At 41.9% G+C, this 22868-nt stretch overlaps 1 protein-coding gene across 5 annotated transcripts in view; it reads right to left on the bottom strand.

Moving 5' to 3' along the window:
* Window positions 1-22868, bottom strand: part of LOC107054988 — a 173144-nt gene that overhangs the window by 110105 nt on the left and 40171 nt on the right. For 4 of the 5 annotated variants that reach the window (XR_006932007.1, XR_006932006.1, XR_005841560.1 and 1 more), the window contains exon 3: window positions 18984-19416. The gene's annotated coding sequence lies outside the window, so the exon portion shown is untranslated. Of the gene's footprint in view, window positions 1-18983; window positions 19417-22466; window positions 22600-22868 lie in introns of all 5 variants that reach the window. The other variant, XR_006932008.1, reaches the window with a different exon arrangement.

Below are 22868 nucleotides of genomic sequence, written 5' to 3' on the forward strand. Positions count from 1 at the left end.
GTGTCCCTCAGCGGTCAGTGCTGGGACAAATGGTCTTTAACCATCACCAACCTTCTTAATGGTCTTGTCTCATCAGTGACACCAACAGTGGGATCGATGGCACCCTCTGCAGTCTGTATATGACAACAAGCTGTGTGGTGTGGTCAGTATGCCCAAGTGACAGGATGCCAACAGAAAGACCTAGACAGCTGAGCAGTGGGCCCAGGGGAACCTTGTGAGGTTCTTATAGATGAGAAGGCACTGAAGTAGATGCTGCTTCTGACACGGTGGAATCTCTGATGATTATACAAAGGCTCTCCCAGCCCTACCCACCACAACAGTTGAAACTGAGGGAAACAAGCCAATGCCTGCAAGATGGTGCTACCAAAATTTAGCCAAAAGATACGGTTTCTGAAAGCAATCAGATACTCAAAAAACGTGTTCAGGAGAATGGCAAATTCTGCGTCACTTGGAGACCCTAAATCAAGGCTCTCTTTCTTTCCGAAAGTGATCCAAAGGCTCTCAAAAGCATTAAGCATGTGTAATGCAGGTGCTAGGGAAGGACAGCTTTCTAGCCTATGCTTCACAGGGTATAAAAGTTGATTATCAAATGATTTCTGGCCTTAACAAAGGAGTATCTCTGAATAAGAAGCTGCTGAGGAAAAAATTCAGATTTGAGCTTTCTTTCACAAATCTGCAACAGATGGCATCAAAATTCATGTCTTGAAATAAATTACAGTGTCACTCAAAGTCCACGAAGAAACCATTAACTTGCAAGCAAGGAAAAAAAAGATCACAAAATGCCAGTCCTTCAGGCAGAAGGATGCAGCCAAGACTCACTGAATTCCTTTTAACTCACAAAACATGGACGTTAAGGTTTTAGTTTCTCTCCCTCTCCTTCTTAGAAGGATCTTGGTAGCATCTTTCGGATGTTACAAAGAGGAAACCTTAAGCTCCACAAGTGAGATGGGGGAAACATGTCACCTAAGGCTCTCAATTACCACACCGTGGAGGAAGTATACTAATAGAGCTCTTTTATAAGTAATAAGCATACTGTGTACTTAATATTTTGCTTCATTCCTTGGTGCCACTTATTTCACAACAACAACCCAGCTGTCAACATGCGTGCACAGAAGTACTCATTAGCAGTATTGAAGGATGCTTTATAGAAGGTCAAATAATGGGCCATGACAAAGCAATTATGTTTCCAGCTATAAAGGTCACTTTTACTCATCATACTAATTACTTGACAGGACTACATTTTCTTCCACTGATTTCAATGCAGAAACTTCTCCAGCACCTTTGCCTTTCTGATTTCAACACTGCATTTGCCCTTATTACTCTCACTAGTGCATGCTTCTTGATGCACGACAAAAGCCAAAGCCAGTCCCTCTGGGGAAAAACCAGACAAACAAACAAGACCAACTGCCACCACCAGGAAGCACTGCAATTAAAAGTTAAGTGAGAACTTAGCTTGCACTTTTCAGGCCAGATTTTCACATACTTAACCTTTACCATGGCATGAGGAATCACTATGGCACAAAAGGTGAGATTCTGAAAATAGCTTAGGATCACACACGCCTTTGAAAATCTGCATGCTTCCACTTTCCGGATCTAGAGGATGTTAACAGAAAGACTTTCAGAACTGCTGTGGTTCCTGAATGCCAGAAAGAGTGGTCAGCATTGGCACAGGCTGCCCAGGGAGTGGTGCAGTCACTGCCCTTGGAGGTGTTCCAGGACCATGGAGATGTGACACTGAGGGACACGGTCAGCAGGCATGGTGGGGATGGGATGGAATTGGACTTGGGGATCTTACAAGTCTTCTCCAACCTCAATGGTTCTGTGATTCTCTGAAAATCCCACTAAGTTTCAATTGTGCTCCGGATGCCATTCCCTCTGAAAACAAAATGTTTTTAAACCTCTCATCTTTTGATTTTAGGGTCACTCAAGCTAACATCAGTGGCTGTAGTCCAGGCATCTTGCTGTGCACTGCGCGTGGATGCCCTGTTACCATAATGAATGACCAGGTCCCTGCTTTTGCAGGCAGACCACCATGCTCATTGTAGGATGTGATATGCTGGGTGGCTGCAGACAAGTTACTTTATGTAATCCAGCAATTATAATATTCTTGTTCCTTTGTAAAGTGCTTCAAGGCCACATGTGAAGTGAAAAATATTACTAATGAGACAGCACCATCTCTTTTAGGCAATAACCCTTTTCTCTCTCAATTGGCAGTTGACTTGCCCTTATTAAAAACCAAGCATTCATTTTCAGAGGACCAGCAGCTCTCATCCAGTGAGCAGAGCTACACAGCAGAATGACCAAAATGTAAACAGCCCCCATGTAAACAGAGATAGTGGGAGCACCACAGCTGTCACCCTCCTCTCAAAGCTGTCAGGAAATACAGGATCAATCAAATCTAGCAGCCCTCAGGTCAATGGTTGCATGCTCATGGAAAGGTCAATGATTTGTTTACAGCCTTCCTGGCACCACACCATAAGACGAAGGGGGAAAATAGTTATACATATGGCTCGTATAAATCATCTTAACTAAATTACTGGCCTGCTTTATTCCATACATCATGAAGTATACATTACTGAAAGCAGCACCTACTCTCATTTACCAAGGAAAAAAATGAAGGAAACCAACTCCTTCTCATATCAGAGTAATATGGTCATGATCTCATAAATATGTCATATTTCAGATTGTTTTTAAAGTAATCTTTATAGGAGGTTCACATCCTGATTTATGGCCAGTGAGAAAATACTGCACTGAAATGGCTGTAAGTGCCAAAGGGAAGAGAAGGCAACTTTCCCTCTTCAACCCTGACTTCTTATAGCAACAGAACTGGGTCAGCACAAGACAAGCAGGTTATTCAGAAGAAACAGGACTATCAGAAATAGATTGCCTTGTACAGTTAAAATAAAACAGTCTAAAAAGTCATTTCTCCATCAGGTTTTACAATGGTCAAATGAAAAAAATGAACAAAAAATTGAATTCAACCAAACCAGAACTGAGGAATCTGAAAATGTGGCCGTAGATGTCACAGTGGGAAGTTTCACGGTCTGATTTCCTGCGACCTATTGCCAACGTAAGATTGCAAGCCAAAGCTGTTGGACCCGTGGTGCTGGGGTCACCCTTGGTCAGTGGGACGAGCACACACTGCCCATATTCCTTTGGAGGCACGGAGGTAAGGGTGCAACTTCTGAAAAACCCCAAGTCTTTCCTAGAAGCAAATTAGGCACTGTGAAGTCTACCTAGCAGGGACAGAGAACTCTTTAATAAGAGCAGCATGTAAAGGGAAAACATTCACTTTTGATTTTTAAATGAGTTCTAAAGAAAAAAAAAAAACAACCTCGAGTAAACATGAAAGGGAAAAAAATGTTAATAAATACTGCTTTCAATGCAAAACTCTGACACCCATTTCCTCCCAGTGCTGTTTTTCCTGAACTATTACTGCCGTCCTGAACATATGTAACCATCCCATAGAAAACTCTCCCCCCAGCAGAGGTATTTTTAGGTGAGATGGAAGAAAAATATTTCTGATTTCCATTACATTTTTTTCTGGGCCTCTATCAATCAGCATTTAATGCTAACTATAAAAGGGACCCAAGGAACACGGAAGGCTGTTTAGTCATCAGTTTAACTCTGGGTTCCTTCTTTCATTTCGTACAAAGTTGGTGCTTTAATCAGAAGCAAATGTAGGACAGCTACCTACTAAAATCAACAGACTTTACTGTTAATTTCATCGAAACAGCGTGGCCCTCAAGTATTAATTAAATCTTAAATTGCTTTCTGGGGCAGAATCACTGGTCTACTTTTTCTGGTCACAGGAGCATTACCTCAAAAAGACTCTGCGACATGCCCAAAGACATACAGCGAGTCAAGGCGAGAGCGAGAAGAAGCCACAAAGAGACAAAGCCTCAATTTTCCCCGTCAAGCACTCGACTGCACTCCAAGCCTTAAAATGAAATGATTGACGCAGCCTGAAGCAGCCAGAGAGAGGAAAGTGAGGACAAGACAAAAGCTCAAAGTGCACATCAAGAGGGCAAATTCTTGTTTGTCCAATTATTTGAACCCAGGGAAAATTAGATGGGGACTTAGTATGAAGAGGATGAGAATGATAACAGATAATGAGGTTGTTTTTCACTTATACTGAGGTCTCCTTGTAACACCCAGCCTTAAAATGGCAGAAAAATAGGCCCTAATGATTTCTTTTACGCAGTGACTCTTACCTCTGCAGGTAATATAAGGACTTGCCTCCTGGTTCCACTCCCACATTCGAGATGAAGTGAGGAGCAAACCAAGGACTCTCTGAGGAACCAACTGCAGAGGATGGAGTGTATGTCCTCGGTCTTTGGAGGCCAAAATTACTGAGTTCATCAAAAAACTCTATGGCCCTGAACCATGGGAAGCACAAAGCTGTCCTGAAATTGTTTGCTTCTTACTCCCTCTTTCCAAATCACAGTTAGAACAGCAGTTGAAGATCAGGCCAAAGATGATGCCAGCAAAGAGATCAGCCTCAAAGAAACAGACAGGGAATATGCTGTGAGGCAGATGTCTGACAGATACGTTTCTGTTTGAACAAACAAGCTTTCCTAACACTGAAGAATAGGACTGGTTTCTATAACACAGTTATGTTTTCCTGTGGATAATAGACTTATATTTATATGCTAATCATCATAGAACTACAGAATCACAGTTGGATGAGTTGGAGTTGGAAGAGACTGTAAAAACCATAGACCCATAGAAAAGTTGAGTTGAAAAGGACCTTAAAGACCACAGAACCATAGAACTGTAGAATGGTTAGGTTGGAAGGGAACTTAAAAATCATAAAATCATGGAATCACAGCATGCTTGGGTTGGAAGAGGTCTTAAAGGTCACAGAACTACAGAACTGTAGAATGGTTGGCTTGGAAGGGAACTCAAAGCCTCCCAGCCCCAGTCCCTGCAGTGGGCTAAAAAAGACAGGAAGAAAAATTAAGAATCAGCTCAGCTTCCCACATTCTCAGGCCTACAGCAGTCTCATCACCATAATATTCCTAATCCGAGTTTATTTTACAGGTCATCAATTTCTCAACTTCTTATAATTTGTGGTACAGTCTGTTAAAATAATGTGGTGTCAATCAGTCCTCAATCTCAGGGGCTTCAGTTTTCCTTTCAAGCCTCTTTTCTATTTAAAACCTCAAGTTTTCATTCCCTGTTCCTTATTCCTTGCCTTCAATTCACCTACTTCAGTTACTCAATATCCTCAATTGTCACCTTCCTGATTTTATTTCATCGCTGCATGCTCAGTTGGCAGAGATAAAGGCATGCAGGTCAGGACACAATAAATCTCACCTCCCCTTCTGGGCATTCTGTTTCAGTGTAATGACTTATTACAGGATCACAAAAAGAAAGTACTCAAATAATTATTGCCTTCGAAACAAACAAATGCTTGGTTCAAAACTTGATGTGTAGAGAAACAGAGTAGAGGATATGCCAGAGCTGTAAGAACTGCCTTAAATTCCATCATCCTGCAAAAATAGGACTCGACCAAACCCAGCTCTCACACACAGGCTTCAAAGTACTTCAAAGAGAGACTCCTCAGGACTACATGGACAATTTTTCAAAGCCTCTGGAAAACACATTCAAAGTCCTCAGCTACGAAGAAGTCCTTAAGTGCAATCTACTCTGAGCGACCGTATTTCCAAGCTTCTCTCAGCCATCAGAAGGACAGAAATCTCAGCGTTCACCCGAAGAACAACAAACAAACAAGAAGAAAGTAATGAAACCCTGGGTGAGATTCTCATGATTTCACATAGCTCCAAAATCAGTGGGGCTACGGAATACATGGCAGAAGCCTGCAACTTAAAATCACAGATGTGTGCATGCTGTTCAGAAAGAATGAAATCCTTTCTGAATCCTGCTTTGAAATGTTGACCATGCTGCAGGTGCAGTGCATTTTAAGGGCTGCAAGGGCATGCATTTCAGTCTTACATCAGAGAACCCAAAATCTGAGTCAATAGAGCAACCCAGATGTGCTTGCTGAAAACTCCGCTTACAAATTTAGATTTTAAGCAGCAGTAAGAGTAATCAATAAAACATGTGTTGAAAGGAACGCATCGTTAGAACAGAGAATAATTGGCTGATAAGACTAAATAGCAGTCTGCTGCCATTGGTGATGTCTGAGATAATTAACTAATATATCATTAATACTTATAGGCTTTTTGTGTAATTGTACTTCCAACACCTATCTGGCCTTCTCCTATAATCAGCTGTTATTTTATGTGATGTACATCACCTGATGCTAGTGTTTTTGCCTGGCATCACATATAAATCTCAGCCTAGCTGCTTGCTATTGAGTATTTGTCACCCATGCACCACTGTGTCACACCTCTGCAAGTTCCCGGGAGCACGGAGCACATGCAGAAAGCAACGTGCAGCCCTGCTGAGCAATAAGCATTCATCTGATATGGGGTTACTTTGCATTTTCTTGGAGGTTAGCCAGCATATAATTGAAGCCTGCCCACGGGCGTGCAGCAGGGGGCTGCAAGATGCTGCGTGCAGCGACAGCTCTGCGTGCTACCAACAGCACCCGACTGCAGTGCTTGTGGGAAACCCGAGCTCCACAGTTTGTAAAGGATTAAAAATCAGCTTGCTGATGCTGTGTGTTTGATACGTGAGCATATAGGAAATCTTTGGTCAGGAATTGTTACAGACTCTTTAGGCAAGAAAACATTCCTAAGCTTCTTCAGCAACCCAAAGCAACACAGCAGCCGAAGTTACAGAGGAAAGAAAGCAAAAAGATCCAGCAATTCTTTCCCCTTTTTCCACCTTTTCCTCACCAGATCACACTGACTCTAACTCAGTGCTTTTAACAGACCATGGAAGCAAGCATTAAGGTAATGTGCCTGAGTTAGATTGAAACGCACAACCTTTAAGCAAACATTTTCTGTTCACTACATGGCAAGGGCTTTATACAAACTTAGAGTTGCTGCAGCTTCCTCCAAACACAGACTCTGCACTCACCTATTCAAAGATCCTGGAAGATCTGGGGGCCGGCAACCCTTGCAGAGCTAGTTAGAAGAAAACCTGCAATGATATAACATATTTCTAAGGCTAAAACGGGACTTGGGTAAGTATTTAATTGGCCACACACTGTTTGAAACATGATGGATTTATGTCCGTTCTGCTGAGCTGCTGCTTTCCTCTATTCTGCAAGAGAGATGAATTGCACAGGGAAGAACCTGGACATCTTCCAGAGCAGCACAGGGCAAACATAGAGTTCATTTATTTATTAGTGAGCTGCTGCCATTATGTTTCAAGTTGATTAGTAGTGAAAATTAACATTTCATTAAGCCTTCTGACAGAAGACAGGACCCTTTCACTAATCACCAAAGATATAGTTAGCAACAATACATGGGGGCTCTTTGTGAATTGCTCTTTATTTTTGTGATGCAACAGGAACATGAGATTTGCAGCCATCATTTTGAGCTGGAAGACAACAGTGCCTTCAAAACCACAACTTCAGAACTGGTACTGACCTTCACTTTATCAATTTTAAGCTTAGATAGCAATGAAAATTAATATCTGTTGCAAAGAGTGAAGTCTGAGCTACGTGTATTTTAGGTAATCAGGCAAGTAGTTTGGGTCAGAAGGCTTTTTTGTTTTGTTTTTAACAAAGTTTAGGCTGTAAGGCTTTTTAGCATGCATGTGAAGCAGCAGAAAGGCTCTGTATTTCCGTATGTTCCAATGATCTCATGAAGAAATCCTATATTCAGTTTATCAGTGAGGTTGAGCGCTGCTTAGGATTGCTGACACTCTTTATTTTGATAAATTGGCAATTCAAAAAGGTAAATCTGTGTTTCCTAAGGGAAAAGCCATGCTACCTTCACATATAACCAGCAATGTCCACGCCTGTACCCTGCAGCTCCTATGGAATTCCAAAACCTCATGGCAGAGGCCAGACCCCAGCAGGTAGAGGCTCAGCAATTTAGTGCATCGCCAGACACCCAGGGGTTGAAGGGCTCCTTCCATTTCTTGATGCAAATGATCTCTGAATGATGCTTTGGGAATGGGGATGTCAAGGAGACATGTTTTATATCTGCCCGGTTCAAAACAAGTGTGCATTAGCAGGTGGCTCTCTTTTATCCAATTCTTCCCTGCAAGGGCTTATCAATTTTGTACCAGGTTCAGTCACAGTCCATTTCTGTCACAGACTTATCAACATGGTAATTCAAATTTTGCAGGTGCGATTACACCTACACGAATACTGATGAGCTCAGAGTCTGACAGGACTTTGAAAAATGTGGATGGACTGAAAGCTGCTATAAGTACTCAGTACAGCCTGGCAATGCCATCATGTGATAGGCACAGCATCAGAAATGGAGAAAAGGGGGGAAAAAAAAAGACATCGGGTGTGAACTTAAATATAAGACAAGGACCTAATTTTTGCTAGATGGAAAATAACAGAACAATTGTAATTTTTATTCATTTGAGGTGACAGAATGCTCCAAGTTGCAGGAAATCCTGCCAGAAGATTTTATTTAGGGCAATGTCAATTTCGGAAAGAGGTAAATAAAAGGAGGACCTTCATCCTAAGTTTTAATGAGTCCCGGAGAACATACATTACTCAGTGTTTGCAATTCATCAATCATCTGTGATCTCCTAATAAACAAAAAGGATACAAGGCTAGAATTCAAATTACTCAGAAAACGTGGAGATCTGAGATTGAAAAGTTAATAATTTCCAGAAGTTAATAACTTTCCGTGCCTGACAACTACCTGGAAGAAAAATATTATAAGAAAATCTCAGATGGCATGAGAGTGAGATAGAATGATTAAGGTTGGAAAAGACCCCTAAGATCATCCAGTCCAATCATCCACCTACTACAAATACTGCCCATACACCACGTCCCTCAGTATCACATAGACCATTTCCTTAAACATCTCCAAGCTGATTGCACCAAAACATCGTCCAGGTACCAAAGATAAACAAATGATGTCAACAAGGCAGGCAGAACGAGCAATTCTGATACCTAATTAGATATTTAACCACACCTTCCAGTAAGTAGGACAGAATCAATGTGGAGGAACCTTTCAAGTGGCCTGAATTGTCACTGCCATAAGTGAACTGACTTGAAAGGTGGCAATGAGAGCCCTGTCCTCCACTCCTTCTCCCCTTTCCTTACCTTTCCTTTTTCTTGTGCAAATTTATTTCACTGCTTTATCATCTGCAGTAATCGAGTCAGGCCAGTTGCTCCAGTGCATTTACTGGAGCTGCACCATTTAACATCAGTGTTTTGGCCCACGCTGTATTTTAGCAGAAGAAAGAAACTGAAAATAATCCAATGTAGACGCTGAAGACAAAAAATATTTAAAAAAAATATTTGATGCAATGCCTCTGTGCACATACTTTACGTATGCCTTCCAAGGGTCCTCTTTGACATTAGCAAAGTAACATACATTACCTAATCTAACATACATTACCTAATCTCTTTTCCCCTTGCCTTTAGGACGCGGGTCAAATGTTTAAACATTGACAATGCATGGCACTTGCCCAAGTAGCTGCATGGCCATCCACACACTGCTCTCTGAATTCTTGCAAGACTGTCACAGAGTTGTCAGAAAAGAGAATGTATGAAGACAAAAGACAAAAGACAAAGAGGCGTGGGGGAGATTTGCTCCCTGAGCTCTTGCTTGCTAACAGTGCTTCCACGCTGCAGTGTGGCAGAACAAACACACAACAAAGTCAGAAATCTGACAGACAGGAGTGTGTGCGACTTAGAAGGGAAAAACTCTGCTGAACCTCTGACCAATGCAGACCTCAATAACATGAAAAATGTGAACTCAGATGCAGAGGGGAGAATGTTGGCCCTCATCCAGGAGAGTCCATCTCCCCCACTTCTGCCCTCCATGTCTACAAGGCCTTCTAGAAAGGTTTGTCCCCCCCATGCTATCATCAGTCAGAGCTCTCAGGAAAGCCTGAATAAGAGATGAGAGACAAAATGAAAACACATTCCAATATCAGTTTTATTTTTCTTAATTTGTATTTAAAATTTTAGCTTTTAAAGGATGTTTCCCCTTTCAAACAATGCAGGACATGAAAGTATATGTAAAAACAGGGATCCTTGTGCAAGGCTACCTATATCAGGACAAGAGGCGACAGCCTTAAGCTGAGCCAAGGCTGGTTCAGGTTGGATATTAGGAAAAATTTATTCTCTGAAGGAGGGGTAATGCATTGGCAAAGGCTGCCTAAGAAGGTGATGGTGGAATCATTGTCCTTGGAGGCGTTCAAGGATCGTGGAGATGTGGCACTGAGGGACATGGTCAGTGGGCATCGTGGGATGGGTTGGGGTTGGACTTGGGGATCTTAGAGGTCTTTTCCAACCTTAATGATACCATGGTTCTATGATGAGGCTTGGAACAAGGCAGCATAACGATAAGAGCTGGCAGCACCTCGCTTAGCCTGGGGCTCTGACCTCAGCTGACAGCTTGAAATGCTTCTGTGACAGAATAAACTGACAACACTAAAGTAGCTGGAATGTGCTGGCCCAGATTCTGGGCTGTGTGAAACATCTCAAACTCAGCCAAAACAGTGACAAAAGAAGTCTCTGAGTACCTCAAACCAGCTTCTACAATCTCCAACATAGAAGTAAAAGCTCAAAAAATTCCCACTGCTGCACTACCTCCTCTGCGTTCAATGACTGAGCTTTCCAGCTCACTTTCGTTGGTAACCAACTGAGATTTCAGTCTTTAAATGAGTGGCCACATTCATGAGACTTCTGAACAATAACACTTAGTCAGTAAGGTGGCTTGTTTGCCCAGCTGGAATTTACAAGCCTTCTTGTCTCATTCGTTTGGTAGGTTTGGGTCTTACTTCTTTCTGTCTAGAAATTCCCTCTCAAAGAAAAATTAATAAAAAAAAAGCAGTGATAAAAAAAAGCAGAACAAAAATAAGACCCCTGTCTTCTGTACCCTTTTTGTTCATAATGTAGGGTTGAATCAGACTTCTCCAAACAAGTCTCCCGTGGACAAGGACCCATGAAATCATTAGCACCGTAGCCATTATATGTGGTTAGAAACAAAGCTCCATGCTACATCTGCCTTTTAAGACCTGTCTACAGCTAGAATTTGTGGCAAGTTAACTTCAATTAGTTCAAAAGACCGCTTTACAAATTGTCTAGTTTCGCAGAGCGTTAAACCATTTGGAAGTGGATTTGCAGACTTAACACAATAAAGCTCCTGCAGATTCCCAGCGATGCCTCAAACTCTCAGCCCTGCTTTTGTGAGGCCTTGGACTCCTGTCAAGAGGAACATATCCCAGGCCTACCTTGAAGACAGTTAATTAACACAGTGCATAGCAGAAAGCAGCATTTTTTCTTTCTCTTGCTGCAGGTTCATGCTGATCCCAGGGAGCACTACCAACGCAACCGTTGTCCTGCTATTCAGAAGCACCACCTTGTAACGAAGCTGTTCCCCAGCAGTTAGTACAAACGCTGGTTATTCTTCACAACCTACACACAGAAACTCAATCCGTGGTCACAGGAGAAGCTCACAACCTTCAACCAGTCCAATCCAGAAGCGTTTGCCATCCATCTTCTGACAGCAACTCATCTCTTTTCTTCACAACACACTTGTAGTGGTTGACCTTAAAATTGGTTCTCCCTCCCTCAACTATTTAAAACCTGAATAAATTCAAAATACCAAGGGCTGTGAGATGGTAGACAGCGGTCTATCTGAAAGGAGTGCTGAGGGTGTTAACTTAGGGAAAATGCCACCGAGATTTCTAGCAAAGCGAGCTTTGACATCCTTCCCTGCTTTGTCCTTTGCGACTGGATGTTCCCAGAAAGTGAAAAGCACCACAAAAATCTAGGAGAAACTTTCCCTTGACTCCAATGTTTTCCTCCCTGGCTTGTTTAAGGATTCACTGCATGACTTTGGCTGTCCTTGCAGAAACCCTCTCAGCAGCAAGGCAGTGGCCGGGCCTGCCAGTATGTTTTCTGCACAGACTGACAGCTTTCCAAGCTTACAAAAGACAGATGATGGGATTGGCTTACAAAAATCCCAGGACTTCTCTTGTTTCATCCTAAATCCCATTGATATGCAGCGCGAGCGGTCTCAAAACACACACAGCAAAGCAATAGATCCACGGGAGGGGAGTACTGATTTCAAAACATGGCTGCGGCGATAATGGACAAAAAAAACCCACACATGACAATGGAATAAAAACAGCAAATGGATGTAGCATTCAAACGATAGGCCTCTAGCTGTGGGTACACAAAGCTCACATCAAGTTCAATGCCAACCAGGTCTTGGAAATACTTGAGTACATTTTATAGCTATAGAAGACACTGTTGCAAACCTGACATATAAAGAAATTCCCCTCCGATTGCTTTATGACAGAAGCCCGCCTGAAGTCTAATTATGCCCTCTTTTGTCTAACGAGCATAAAGAAATGCGAAGTGTCATGTCCTCAGAGCCACACACCCCCAGCAGTCTCTCAGTCCGCCCTTTCGACAAAATAGGCATATTGCTTTTGTGTCAGATCAACAGGGTATCAATAGACACTACTTTAAATTAAAAAAAGCCCACAGAGTTAAGCATTATGATTGAAGCATATGGGACACAGTGGGAGCGTACGTGGTAAATAGTGGGGACAGCTTTACGGGGCTGGAGAGCAAAGGAAGCTCCACTGGCCTGAGAGATGTCAGGCTGTCTTCCTTTCAGACGAACCCATCTTTTGTTTTAGGAAGATAAAGCAACAAGGAACACAATCCCAAAGAGCAGTCACTTATCAGGACAGTGTGAGCAGTGGAGTTGATTTCAGGCTGGTGGGAGAAAAACAATTGCCCTGGAATAGATGTGGTCTCCTGGGGAAGAAGAGGAGAGGGTGTTTGGGGTAAATTACTGGCTGAAGAAACTACAGACTATAATAAATCTGACTCCAAAGGAAACCTGACCTCACAATCACTTTCTTCTCTGAATGCAAATAACTGATTAGACCAGAAATTCCAGTTAATAGCTCATGTCAAGCAGAATAAATATAACTTCTAATTTATCTTGACAAATAACTTACACTTAGATGACCCTTTATGAACGTGCATCATTTTGGTTTCACTTCATACAGTCACAAAAACATACCCTTAAAGAAAATTTCCCCCGGTGCATGGATTACATCTGCAGGGAAACTCAACGGATTTTCACACCTGCCCCAAATTCTAATTTTTCATGCTAACGTATTATAAGGAGTAAACTGCTGAAATAATCTCATTACACGGGATGGTTCCATCCAACAGCTTTCCTTTCATTAAGTGCTCCATAGATACCCTTAATGGGCATCACTCATGCTAGCACAGAAAGAAAAGCAAGCTCTTCTGAAAACTAACCCCCAAACTCATTGTTCATTAACTTAAAACATCTCTGTAATAGGCAATTACCAGAAGATCATTATCTAACATCCACTATATTTTCACCATTGAAAAAATAACTAAGCAAGAATGAAACTGTCGCTAATATTTGTGTCTGGAAGTTTCACTGATTACAATGCATCTTCTACGTGGTCTCTTTCCCTTAGTGCAACTCGGGCTATGGAAAAGAGAAGCAGCAAAGAAATAACAGCTTAACTCCGAGTTTTCTACAGGGATTGCAAGTACATGGAGAACAAATGCTCTTGCTTTCTGGGCATCCATTTTAGAATCCACATAGAATTATGACTGCAAAAGGAGTTTGCCCAGTGACACTGCTTCCACATCCAGTCCCATCTAAGTACAAGTAAGGTTGTTACCCAGCTTCCATGCAACCTTTCATTTACCTTAAAAGATGGAAGCTGGACAAAAGAGCAGCTGCAAGGATTCCTGGGTGGGAGGACTGTAATATTTAAATCTGTTGTTCTCTCAGTAACCTGATACATAGAGTTCTAAAAGATTCACATGTTTAGTTTCACACTTGTTCTCATGTTTCTCCTGCCTAAGGAAAACATTCAGTTTAGGACTAACTGCAAAATCCCAGTAAAGTGGATGGAACTAGAGCAGAAACACTCTTCTGCCTCTAAATAGCTTTGATATCATGAATAATTGAACTCTGAGATTTTATTAATCCACAAAATGAGGTCTTGCTGCTTTGACTGAGGTGCCACCAAGAAATCCCAGCCACAGGTCGCTGACCCGTAAATGAAAGGTCCCACACAAACGTGGACAAGACATAAAGGAAAATCTCTCAAAGAAACAAAATGAAGGCCAGCTCGGTTTTTATTTTTATCCCAGCCTTTAACAAAGGACAGGCTCCTCTAACAAGGACCCTCTCATCAGGGTGGTGTTTTGTACCAAAAGTGGCGACTCGAAAATCCTTCACACAACTGCACTTTGTTATTTGAGAGGATCTGGCAGATGAATAAAAGGTTCTCTTCCCTGATGAGTTTTTTTTTTTTTCCAAAGCTGTTTAGCAATGTGTAAGCACCTGCCAGGTTTGATGGCTTGCAGCAGCTCATTGGCTTTTCACATGGACAAGAACTAAGATCCCCACTTGTACAGCTCAGTGGTGCTCCATCAAAACACACAGAACAAACATCAGGGGCAGGACCGTGCCTCGCTGACCTACTTACTGCTGTCTCAGGGCAAACTGTGTTGCCCTTCGTTGTTCTTTATTCTCTGCACCACCAGGCAACACCTCTTCCCATATTCTCGGGAGATATGGAAGCAGAGTGGCTCAGTTATCATTTCAAAGCACTGCTGTCACACACCCAGCTGCTTTTCTTGCACTGGAGTACAATGAGATCAGTACAAAAGTGCCTTGGTATTCTAAACCACTGTACTAACTTAAATTAACTTAATCTAAACCATGCCTGCTCTAAAATATCTTCCCTTTCTTAGTAATACTAATAAGGAGCCAAACTGCACAGACACTGTGGAGACAGAGCTTTAGATTTAATACAGCACATTTAAATTAAATGGGCCTAACACACTGCTTTCTTTTCCTTTTCAAGTCCCATCTTTCATCTGCAGGTTCTGTGGTTGTTTCAGCCTTGATAGAGTTAGAAACATTGACAGCTCAAATAAATAAATATTTTAAACATGCAAGGCAAGCCTATGTCCCGAGGGAAATATCTGAGCTTTTCCAGTGTTCACATTTGATTATTTATGCAGTTAAGTAAGAAAGGAAATTGCTAACAAATCTTTGCATTGGTTTGGCATCCTGTTCCAACCTGTCTTTTCCTGCTCCATCCCCGTAATTGCTAGCTGATTAGGCGTGAGGAAGAATAGCTTTGTTTTACACACTGTGTACAAGTGGGACTTGAAACCAGTTTCCCAAATTCACAGCTCTGCCAAAGACAAAACCACAGACAAGTCTATTCCTCAGTGTGAATCTCCATTTCCCCCTCCATAAAAATGGGAAACAGAGCTCCTTCCTTTCGCCTTTGTCAGTGCATTTTAAAGGCATGATCTTTGATGCAGTGGCTACTCCACACTGTAAAACTCCTCTCACGGACATACACACCACCCCATTGAAAACCCATTGGTGTTTAGTTTGTTTTTAATCTCCCCATACAGAGATCTGGTTCCTTGGTGCACTGCACACTTGCCCTTTTGACACTGTCTGTAGAACAGGAGGTAAGAAAAGGACCATTCTGATACAGGATTGATAGGACAAGAGGTAATGACTTTCAGCTGCACCAGGGAAGGTGCAGGTTGTATATTAAGAAAAAATTTCTTCTTGGAAAGAGTGGTGATGCATTGGCACAGACTGTGCAGGGAGGTGGAGGAGTCACCATCCCCGGAGGTGTTCAAGAACCGTGGAGATGTGGCACTGAGGGACGTGGTCAGTAGGCATGGTGGGATGGCCTGGGGTTGGACTTGGTAATCATAGAGGTCTTCTCCAATCCTAATGATTCTAATGAAGCCATGCTACACCACTTACTGTGTTTCTACTCTAAAGCAGCACCAGGCCTCATACTTGGACAAATCCCATCCCTTAGAATCAAAAACCAATGCCCGTATCAGAGACTGTTGTCTGCAGTCTTCCTTCTCACTTCCTGATGGCTGTCTGCCTTACCCCCACTGACTCTTTAGGAAGATGAGGGAACAATCAATCCTTTAAGCTAGCTTCCAGCACTGTATTCTTGTCCTTTGTACAAGCACAAACCTAGCTGAGGGTTATAAAGAAGGCCTGTGAACCACTGAGACTTACCTTTATTAACCCTAGGAAATGAGCAGATCAGCCTAAATGCCTCTGTTTAAATAAAGCACGTGTTGGCTGTGTGCACTGGATTGCTCCATTGCCATTAAATTTGTGTCAGCTCCTTCTCTCTCAAACAACACTTTACCCTTATCGCTAGATTCGCTTAGGAGCCCTGTGTATATTTTGTGCAGAGAAATTTTGCCTCAATCACTTAAAAATTAGTCCTTTCTTCCCCTTGAATACTTATCTGCTCATGTTTATGAATAAGTCACAGCCATAAAGAATTTACTGGCATCACTGAGTGCCTTCTGCTTATGTTGTTATTCTTTTCGGATCTTAGAATTCTCTCTGTTTGAAACATTTGTTCTGCAGTTTTGCAACTTGCAAGGAAATAAATTGGAGGGAATGTAAGCAGATGAATGTATGCCCATATTAATCCCAGAAACACAATGGTACTTCGGTGCTTATATCAAGATTGCTTCTAGACATCATCTTGATAATACTCCTGGAGCAGCTTATGCTGTTACCGTCCCCTGCTGCTTATTACCATTGAACAGTGAGCAGCTTTCACACTGATAGCAGAAGCAACCTGAAAGTGCTACTTACACAGCTTAATGAGAAGCCAGTTCTCTTTGTTTAACCTATTGCTGAAAAATCTATTTAATTTAAATTCTCTAACCACGCGCTGATGTAGACAACATACCCACACATGGCTCCTGCTCTCAATTCTACATATTATGGTATCTTTGAAAGTAGTGACATCTCAAACAGCCTTAACGACCATAACCATGACCACATCCTTCCAGCTTCTTAGCTCATATATTTTTCAGCTCAGAACTTCTGCACACGCTTTTCAGCTGTGAGGCACTTAGCCTTGCAGCTACCAAACTGCTAATGTGCTTGGACCAACGTGTGCAAAACAATACATACACACATACAGATTCTTAATGTGGAAGACCCATCTCCAATGTCTGTATGCCAACTCCATCACCTCCAACAGCGACCCACAAGTTTATAGCAACCAGTGACTTAGCAACCAGTGTATTTAGAAAAATGATCCTCGAGTAAACAAATTCAGACAGGCACGAGGGCAATTTTCATCTATTGACTTCAATCATTCAGAATTTAAATCATTTCAGAGTTTAAAGCTAGCTAAAAGTAACTGAGACGTCAACCACAGGTTTGGCTTTTCACTTATCTTGTATTCTGACAGAAACATAAAAATAAAGCCAAGAAAAGAACAGAATCAGTTCAGTAGTTTTAGGAGTTACAATTATTTCTATTTGCCACTTTCCATGGTATTTTTGGGCATGTTCCATAATTTTTAATAATGTATATTTTTTGGCTGTACATATCAAGATGTCAGAAGGTAACAGGCTGAATTTGTTATAATGCAAATCTGACACCTGAATAGGAACACTGAAGGATTCTGCCCTTTAAAATTTCAGGAAAATAGCAGCAAATTAGAACTGACAGGATGTTACTTTGATCTGACAATCATGACTGTAACTCACATTGAATATTGAATACCGGTTCTCTTTTAGTTCCAACTAGAGTGGATACACACTATGCAGTTGGTGCATCTCATCATGTAACAACTGACAACACCAATAAGCCTCCTGAAAGTAGAGCTGTTTGGAAGAACTATGTATTATTTTGCTTTATTTTGACACCCACATGCTCGATTGAATATATCTGAAGATATATTAAGAATCACGTGCATGGGCAAAGATGGTAATCTGTCACTCACCGTAAGAACTGTATCTTCCATACAAATATTTCCTTTCCTGGTGCAACAAAAGGAAGTGGGTTGAAGCAAGAAGAATTTTCCATTTGCAGTTTCTATATTCTGTGTGCTTGATACCAGGTTGTTGTCAGTTGATAAGTGATAACTCTATGCAGTGTTACATTACCAAAGACTGAAATGCCATTTTCTTTGTATTAAACATCCCGAAATCTGCCCTCCTCGTCAGTTGAGTGGAGGGAAAAAATATTAGCAAAAGAGTTGCTACAATGTCAGAGACTACAGCAAACTCTTGGTTACTGAGTTCCTCACAAGCAGGAACTACATGAAGTTCTGGAAATGACATTTTTGTGTTTGCAAATACCTACAAAGGTAAAGATTGCTGTTTGTTTTTAAGGCAGTTTAAGTCACAACGTACAAGTGTGCACACTCCGAGGTTATATCTTCCACCTCTGGTATTTATTTGTGCATCATCACACCTTACAACACATGATCTAACCCTCTTCAAGTTTGCCTGTTGCTGCCATTACCAGGATGCTTCCCATCCCCTCCAAAGGTTTGATTGATGTACCCAGATAACTGGAAATCCACCAACAAACTTTCCAACAGCAACGCTTCAGCTTGCAGAAAGAATGGGTTGCATGCAACAAGAGTAGCAGAAATTAATAGGACATCACAAGAGACTGATGCACTCAATCCAGTTGCCTCCAAAACCTCGAGCATATTTGAATTCAGTAAAACCCAGAGGCCCACAGGAAAAATAAAGCTACCACAGCCACGACGCTTCAACCAAGTCATAGTAAATGCCTGTCATTCAATGAAATTTTACTCAGCCAGCCATAAAATGGTTTAACTTTACTTTATCCTCCATCTCACAGTGTCATTCTTACCAGCACAACACTACAATGAACTGCCACGGAGATGATCTGCTATAATTTTATGCTTTCAACCACCATGCAAACCTTCTGCTGGGAGAACTCCCACAACCAGCTTCAGCATCTACACAGAATGTTTTCTCTCTTTAAATCTACGCTGTCATACTTTCACACAGGAGAAGAAAAAGACAAAAAAAAAATATCACAAATGGGAAGTTGTACACTTACCGCTCTGACTTGTGCTTATAACAGGCTGATGATATTCAGGGTACGGACAGATGGCAGAGCAGCTTCTGGGAGTCCAATGGAGTAGACAATGCCAGGTAGAACCACCAGGGTTCTTGCTAGCTGAAACCTTGGGATATGCCCACAATAATTCTGGAGCTCTCATTCCAGCTGAGGTAGTGATGCTGCTGCCACCATCACCTCTCTACGAGCATTACTTGGAGATTGGTGACGCAGTAGTTCTTACTGTCATCTTCTCACTTCTTATCAAGATAGAGGTAATTACTCTTGATGAATAAAAGTCCTTAGCATAGCACGAAGCAACCTTTAATGGTTTCCCCAAGGTAATAGCACTGTGTCTGTACCTCCATATACTCCTGGAGAATTGAGAGGCCATAAACGTTACAATTGCTTTGATGATCTTGCTGTTCAGCTCCTGAAAGACAGAGAACAAAGAAGAAATCCAGTATGGTACTTTAACTGGCAGATGTTACCACGGAGGCATTCCCACTTATTTACACGTGGACAATTGTATCAATCAGAATAGAGCCTCCATTAGTCAAAATCCATTTGTCATCATGGAGCATAACTTTGTCACATTCAACTACAGAGCAGAAAGCCTATGGTGAGAAACTGCCCTAATACACCTGTTTTAAGACTGATGCAACTTTTGGATCTTCCAGTGTTTTTTCTCCTCTGCAGAACACTTCCCAAAGAAAAGCCAGCATCCTCCATTTGCAACATATGACAGCCTGCTATCCACACGGTGCAGTTTATGTCATTATCTCTTATTTCTTGATGGATTACATTCTTACAAGGCACATCAAGAAGTTTTATCAGCTAATGGCAAGTGTAGTGCGATAGCTTCTTGCAGTCCACGAGGCCATGTTAAAATAAATCCTTCGGGTTTCAAGCCTTGAAAGCACTGTATCTCCCTCTAGTGCCTGCTCTACTTACTGGATTATGATCTGCTACTGCTGCCAAGTGATGGATCCCCTTTACAGCTGATGCTTTGGAAGGAGCAGGATTCAGAACTTGTGGTAGCAAATAACTCAAGAAGATGCTTGCCAAGGGACAGGGGCAGTTAAGTTCTCTGCTGACTACATAGTCACCAAAAAGTCAATTTCAGAAGCAAAGATCTCAAAACAGAGAGAATATTTTTCTGACGTTGTCTGGTACAACCTTACATTTGCTGCATTGCACTGATGCCAATCAATCCCATCTCCCATGACTGTACCCTTCTTTCACTTCTTCTGTGCTCTCTTCAGATGTAGGGACCATGATGAACAAAGTAAGCTCTCCTCACTCAACCAAGAGCTGTTCAGTACTTTATCACCTCCCCTGTGGATCAGTGAGAGGTCCTACACCTTATTTACAGCATATTACTCTAAACCTTCCCCGAAGACACAATTAAGCTCCTCACAGGGATTTTTATTGCTCTCAGCACTCTATTTTTGAGTTTTTCAGAAACAATTTATTTTTCACAGCATCTCTAAGAGATAAAAGACATAATGTCCAGATGACTGGCAGCAAACTGAGAGAAAGAGGTCCTTTGTGGTCAAGGGAGACCACTAACTTCAAGCACTTAATTTCCAGTGCCTAGGATCTGATACAGGCAGTTAACACATGTTCAGATCAGGGTTTTACATTGCTTTCAAGAGCAGCTCTGACTGCTCAGCAGTTCTCTGCTGGAATATGCAAACCAATAACATTTTTACTGTAATGGTTGCAATGTATGAATGAAGCTGCATGCACCAGGAGAGAAAGCTTTAGTAACTTAAGTTCTCCCCCAGCCAGTATGTATGCTTACGAGCACACCAACTCCCCAAAGCAGTTTATTTCAACCAGTATGGGCATTGCTGTAAGATAAAATTTATCCCTATAAAGAGATACAAGACTAGCTCCGCTCCTCTAAGCAAAGTAGATCTTATTTTTGAGGTTTTAAATGCCCACATTGATGACGTTTGCCCACGCGATGATATTTAAGACAATTTCATTTGTGCACTCTATTATGCTATCTTCCATTCAATCTTTCCATTTCCTGTTCTATACACAAAATGTAAATGTTCTTAAACTGTTGCTAATTTGAGTGCATATTTAAACAATATCCTGCTGAATTGTTTGTTCTCCCAGTGAATATAATGAGCTGAGACCAACTTGCATCTGCAAACGCAGGTATACAGACAGCACTGCACCTAAAAGGGAAGGAAAGCACTAAAACTGATCACCGACAGTTACTGATAGAAATCAAGAGAGGCTGGAGGAAGCAAGCAGCCATTAGCCAAATTATTTGGTAATCCTACACAATTAGTAAGTCTGCTTAAGAAAATAACTATTTCTGTTTCCAAGGCAGCTGGCAAGGAACACTGCTTTCCCTTCCTATCTTATTCAAGGTATTACTGCACATAGAGATCCAGCTTTTCAGAATGAAGACACAAAGACTACCAAGACAACAGAAAGGCTATTTCCAGCATTTGCTTACTACTCAGTCACAGCAGCTGCCCCTAAAAATCCAGAAGCTGTGGTGCACGATGACACATGTGCACAAAGCAGGTATAAGCTCCTTATCTGAACTAAACCAGGCAGAGATATGGCCCTATTTTGCAGAAAAGGGGTCAAAAGACTGAATAATTTGCCTTGAATTACAGGGGAGAGTATAGGTGGCTGAGGTCAAGTTTCAGAACCTCGTATCAATCCCTTGAGCTCCTCTATTCCTGTTTGACTTTCAGTTGAGGAAACCAAGCTGGTAGTATAGACGCACACAGGACTTTGTTATGGTACAACTATCAACACTAAGGAGCAGAAAACACTAGAGGAGAAAAGTATCATCGAGAAACTATAGCAATTGGACAGATCAATACAATGAGAAAGGTGCTACAACAGAGGTATGATGACAAAAGGACCAGCACAACTGAAAGGTGCTATAAAGGAAGGGAAGATTGCTCACCTGTAGAAGTCAGCCCTTAAATAAGGTCTAAGAGTGGTGCAGCCAGGCTCTACCCCTTCTGGTCACACGGCTGAATAGCCTTCACCTGTGCTCTCAGGGCTGACTTTCCCCAGGTGATCAATCAGTGGTTCAGGCTGTGACTCAACAGTTCCCATACAACTACTATTGCATGGAGTACATTTTTGTCAGTGGGGAAGAGTTATTTGTGTGCAGCTCACTTTTGGTGCTGCTTAGGTTCACTGTTCACGCCCATTTTAATTGCAAAGAACTAGCATAAGAGAGAGCAGCAGCCCTGGGTTTCAGTTCTAACCAACTTCTGCTGTGGAATCATCTCCTTTGTCTGCATCCCTCCCTCAATACAGAGTATGTTCAGTGGTGAATGAGCCTCCTCCAATTTAGTGCTCTACTGAGCTATAACCACGAAGCAGAGGCCTAATGCTCTACCTAGCCTAACCAGGATTTCAGTTATTTAGAGCTTTTTTGCCTTCCAACTTGCAGGCCCAGATGTATTATACAATACCAAACAGCACTGTACTCACCCAGTGTCCTCAGAAATCCGTATCGTCGTCACCTTGAAGATGATGACTCTGTCTCATGGACTCTACCAGCATTCTCATATCCTTTCCCCCACTTCATGCAACACCATGAGAACCTTGCACAACAGTGTGAAATCTATTGATATGGGAACAAAGTGAAGAAACCAAAGACCACCATTTATCAGCATATTCCAGATTTCAATATAAAACTACGCCAAGAAAGCAGCCAGCCAAAAATCATACCCAGATAGCCAACATTCACAAACAAAAGTTAAGATAGTGCCATGTCTCAAGCTTCTGCCTTTGTTTCTGTAAATCACCCACCCAGGAGGAAGAACCTGGTCTGTGGTCAACCTCTGCTCCCCAAACTTCCTCAGGTCTAAGGTAACAGCATAGCTGGAACTC

The sequence above is a fragment of the Gallus gallus genome, chromosome 22, assembly GCF_016699485.2.
Source record: "Gallus gallus isolate bGalGal1 chromosome 22, bGalGal1.mat.broiler.GRCg7b, whole genome shotgun sequence".
Lineage (NCBI taxonomy): Eukaryota > Metazoa > Chordata > Aves > Galliformes > Phasianidae > Gallus > Gallus gallus.